Genomic DNA, 5,394 nt, shown 5'->3' with positions numbered 1-5,394 from the left:
ATGAATACACCCATGCCTACTAGTGGACATCTTGACTTGAGTAAAGATGGTGAACCCGTTGATCAAAAACTTTACCGCTCTATGATTGGTTCATTGTTATATCTATGTGCCTCCCATCCCGATATTATGCTAAGTGTGTGCATGTGCGCATGATATCAAGCGGCCCCTAAAGAATGTCATCTTAAGGCCGTGAAAAGGTGATAGAGGCGGAGGTGTCCCGTCTTTCGATGAGATGATGGATTTCGCTTTGGTGGAAGTCGACTTTGATGATCCGACTACGAACGTGCGAGGACGTCGCGCCTTAGCAATCGCTAAACCAACTCCGAGAGGTTATTGACCACGCCGGAGCACGATCAACCTGACCACGAGGGTCTGTTTCCTGCGAGCAAACGAAGAACAAGCAAGAAACTGAGATTTCAATCTGGATATTGCGAATATAAGATGAAAGCTTTATTGATCAAGGTGGGGTTCTGTGACGCCTTTGTATGGTCGTTGAACACAAACAAAGTACGCGAAGTTGCAGCTATGGCGAACTTCAATCTAAACAAAACCCAAAGTCTAAACGGTGCCCTAAGGGCTGTATATATGGAGGAAGAGAGGGGGAATTTCGTGGCCCTTGGTGGAGGGGTCCGAAATCAACCCTATCTCTTGTTTCCCCACACATACGTACTCTAAAAATAGCCTATACTAATGTATTTCAAAATTACATGGGCCTGGCCCAATAAAAAGGTGACGCAGCACCTATAATAGCCTCTGGACGAAAGTTACGAAGTGACATCTTGTATATTTCGTCCAAGGCTTCATGCACTCGTTATGGTGGCTTCAAAGACCCGAAATCATCACTCGTAACTCCGTTCTTGTTCCCCTTGCGCATGCCATCATCTCCATGCTTTCTCTTGCTCCAATGTTTATCCTTCTCCAAGCTAGGCCCTTCATTTGTAAGAAAAACAAATGTATCCAATTTAGGCAACATCATATTCTCATGAACATTAGAATCATTACCAAGAAATGAAAGTACCTGGTAATTTAGTTGGCGTGCGCGAGCTCTAGTAATTGGTCCAGTATGTATAGCAGCAGGGGCTGTGGGTGTAACAATGGTATTGATGTCCTCATCAAAAGGTTAGTGAGATACTTGATACATACACCAAATTTTGGCATTTGGTATCCAAAGAGGTCTTCTTTTGATCTTGTTGGCTACTCTGATTCGGACTATGCCAGAGACAAGGTTGATAGAAAGTCCACTTCGGGTAATTGTCAATTTCTTGGAAGATCTCTTGTGTCTTGTGCCTCCAAGAAACAAAATTCGGTATCCTTATCCACCGCCCAAGCGGATTACATTGCCGCCGGTTCATGTTGTGCTCAATTACTTTGGACGACCCAAACTCTTAAAGATTATGGGATATATGTGAAACATGTTCCATTGCTTTGTGACAATGGAAGTGCTATTAAGTTTGCTTACAATCCCGTGCAACATTGTCGAACTAAGCATATTGAGGTTCGTCATCATTTCATTCGAGATCTTGTTGCTAAAGGAGACATTAACCTTAAGCATGTTCGTACCGATAAGCAATTGGCAGATATATTCACCAAACCGCTTGATGAGAAAGTATTTTGGCCGGTTGAGAGGTGAATTGAACATCATTTATGCTTCAAACTTGGAGTAGGAACTCCATTTGGATACATGCAAGGCATGAGTCTTTGACTAATCCTTGATATTTCTCTTATGATGATAATCATATGTCTTGGATATATTTGCACCCTTGCATATTATCTAACCCTTGTAGGTACTTGGATGAATCTAAATCTATGAGTTTGCAACTCACTCACATCTTGTGCAATCTCTACAACACCAAGTCTCTACAACATGGTGGTTGAAGACAAGGAAGCATGAAACCCTTCAAACATATCCTTTGACAATTTAAATATATATCAAATTTCTTTTGGTATCATAATTCATGATTGACACTTTGGATACACAAGTGCTCCTCCTTGCAAAACTATTTCATGTAGGTAGATGATCTCCAATTACAAGTGGTGCTCCAAATGAACTACATCAACCTTGGGCATCCCACACAAGTTCAACTACATGATCAAGATCAACACCACCACACAAGGTATGTTATTCCATCTTAGAGAAGCTTTACCCCAAGACATGGGTCAAAGCGGCTCAACAAGATGTGAATACATCAAATTTCTTAAACGAAAAATGGCAACCCCATTTTGAGCTTAAACGATGAGTATGACCTATGATCAAGTGTCTTCACTTGACTCCTAAGTCAATATACTCTAACATCCGTGACTTTGTCACCGGAAAATTATAGATGAAGTTCTCTTGTGTTTCTCTATGCTCTTGCATTTGTCTCGTGCATATTTGTTTCCCTTTTTCAACAACAAAAAAAACTTTATTTAGATTTCTTTTCTTTTTATTTCTATTCTGCATTCCCTGCATCCAATCCATTGCAAATCCTTTAGTTAATTCCCTGCAAATCCTTGTGAGATCTTATTTGCTTAGTGAGCTGAGGTGACAAGTGCTTTATCTCTATAATGAACTCGGACACACCGGTTTGTCTCTTTTGGTCAAACTGAATCAACTCGGTGCCACCAAAGACAACAACTTGGTGTTACCGATTTTACATGCTGAGGAGACACTTTGTCATTTGCTTCCTGCATTTTTGTTCTAGCTCCACTCAATGATTCTTATCCTCTACCAGCACCTTATTTTTCCCTGCTACTTTGCTATGTGACTCAAGGACCAAACCTATTTTGACTCACACTCCAGAAGACCCCTTCTTGGAAATTGATGTCAAAGGGGGAGAGAGATCTCACATCAAAGCTTAATCATATAAAATGGGGGAAAGAGAGATAAATAATCACATCAAAGAGAGACCCCAGATGCTTGGTATTCAAAGAGGTGAGAAGTCACATGTCTTTAGAGGGGAAAGACATGTTCATGTTTTTTGTGTGTTTGCTTTGCTCTGATTTTATATTCCTTATCTTCTCCGAGTATCTCATATACAATTCAGGGGGAGCAAGGCATCTAAGCGAAGGAAATCTTTGAATTCATTGCATATCTTTACCTTTGGGGACATGTCTACACTCAAATAGAGTACCTAGTACTCACTCTCTACATGTCATCCCAATCTTGGTACTCTTGTGGTTTACTGCTCTTGCTCTGTTTAGTAGATGTTTCTGTGTTGTCTAACCTTGTTTACTCAGGTTGATCTCTTCCAAAGCTAGCTCAAGACCACAAGTTAAGAATATGCACCACACTCATGTGCACAAGGATCTCTTATTGATGAACATATTTTTTGCAAGAAGGACTCATGAGTATGAAGGTGCATTCCTATATTCACACCATTTGTTCTGATGCATATAGCCAAGATACATGTAACTCATTGCTTGCTATGTCATGATTATACACTCACATGCTCCTATGTTCCATATTTACATGATTGCATACATGTAGGGGGAGCCTATGCATGTTACATGTCCTTCCAAAGCTTTACATGCCTTTGTCTATATCTTTATCTAAAGCTTTGATGTATGTTGTCATGAATTACCAAAAAGGGGGATATTGAAAGTACAAGTGCTCCCTGGGTGATTTTGGTAGTTAATGTCAACATATATCTTGTTGGACTAATACTTTTATCTAGTACATTTCAGATAAGTCCAACAGTGGAGTGGCATGGACAAGTGGGTGTGATGAGGACATCAATACAATTGTTACACCCACAGCCCCTGCTGCTATACATACTGGACCAATTACTAGAGCTCGTGCACGCCAACTAAATTACCAGGTACTTTCGTTTCTTGGTAATGATTCTAATGTTCATGAGAATATGATGCTGCCTAAATTGGATACATTTGTTTTGCTTACAAATGAAGGGCCTAGCTTGGAGAAGGATGAACATTGGAGCAAGAACAAGCATGGAGATGATGGCATGCGCAAGGGGAACAAGAACGGAGTTACAAGTGATGATTTCAGGACTTTGAAGCCACCATAATGGGTGCATGAAGCCTTGGACGAAATATACAAGATGCCACTTCATAAATTTCGTCCCGAGGCTATTTTAGGTGCTGCGTCACCTTATTATTGGGCCAGGCCCATGTAATTTCGAAATACATAAGTATAGGCTATTTTTAGAGTCCGTATGTGTGGGGAAACAAGAGATAGGTTTGATTTCGGACCCCTCCACCAAGGGCCACGAAATTCCCCCCCTCTTCCTCCATATATACAGCCCTTAGGGCATCGTTTAGACTTTGGGTTTTGTTTAGATTAAAAGTTCGCCATAGCTGCAACTTCGCGTACTTCGTTTGTGTTCAACGACCAGACAAAGGCGTCACAGAACCCCACCTTGATCAATAAAGCTTTCATCTTATATTCGCGATATCCAGATTGCAATCTTAGTTTCTTGCTTGTTCTTCGTTTGCTCGCAGGAAACAGACCCTCGTGGTCAGGTTGATCGTGCTCCGGCGTGGTCAATAACCTCTCGGAGTTGGTTTAGCGATTGCTAAGGCGCGACGTCCTCGCACGTTCGTAGTCGGATCGTCAAAGTCGACTTCCACCAAAGCGAAATCCACCATCTCATCGAAAGACGGGACACCTTTGCCTCTATCAAGTGGTATCAGATTTCCAGGTTGCTCGGTGAGATTTTACAGTTTTTCGTAGTTTAGATCGAGTCTGTCTTCATACCTATAGTCCACGAAAAAGCCACAAAAAAAATTAGGGTTAGTTCATCATATCCGAACCAATCTGAGCCTTTGCATAATCTTTTTAGGGTTTTGCTTTGTTGAATTTGCGGTTGCATCGTCGTGTCTAGTAGAGGCATTAATAATATTACTATTCGTTATCGTCATCCTATTCCTAGGCTAGATGATATGCTTGATGAATTGAGTGGCTCTACAATATTCTCCAAAGTTGATTTGCGTAGTGGCTACCATCAAATTCGTATGAAATTGGGAGATGAATGGAAAACAGCATTTAAAACTAAGTTTGGATTATATGAGTGGTTAGTCATGCCTTTTGGGTTAACTAATGCACCTAGTACTTTCATGAGATTAATGAACGAAGTTTTACGTGCTTTCATTGGACGATTTGTGGTAGTTTACTTTGATGACATATTGATTTATAGCAGATCTTTGGAGGAACATTTGGAACATTTACGTGCTGTTTTTATTGCTCTACGTGATGCACGTTTGTTTGGTAACCTTGGGAAGTGCACCTTTTGCACCGACCGAGTATCTTTTCTTGGCTATGTTGTTACTCCACGGGGAATTGAAGTTGATAAAGCCAAGATTGAAGCTATTGAGAGTTGGCCGCAGCCCAAAACGGTCACACAAGTGAGGAGTTTTCTTGGCCTCGTTGGATTCTATAGGCGTTTTGTGAGAGATTTC

Source organism: Triticum aestivum, chromosome 6B, assembly GCF_018294505.1.
Source record: "Triticum aestivum cultivar Chinese Spring chromosome 6B, IWGSC CS RefSeq v2.1, whole genome shotgun sequence".
Classification (NCBI taxonomy): Eukaryota; Viridiplantae; Streptophyta; class Magnoliopsida; order Poales; family Poaceae; genus Triticum; species Triticum aestivum.
The sequence above is the reverse complement of the archived record's forward strand: the minus strand, read 5'-3'. Positions refer to the sequence as shown.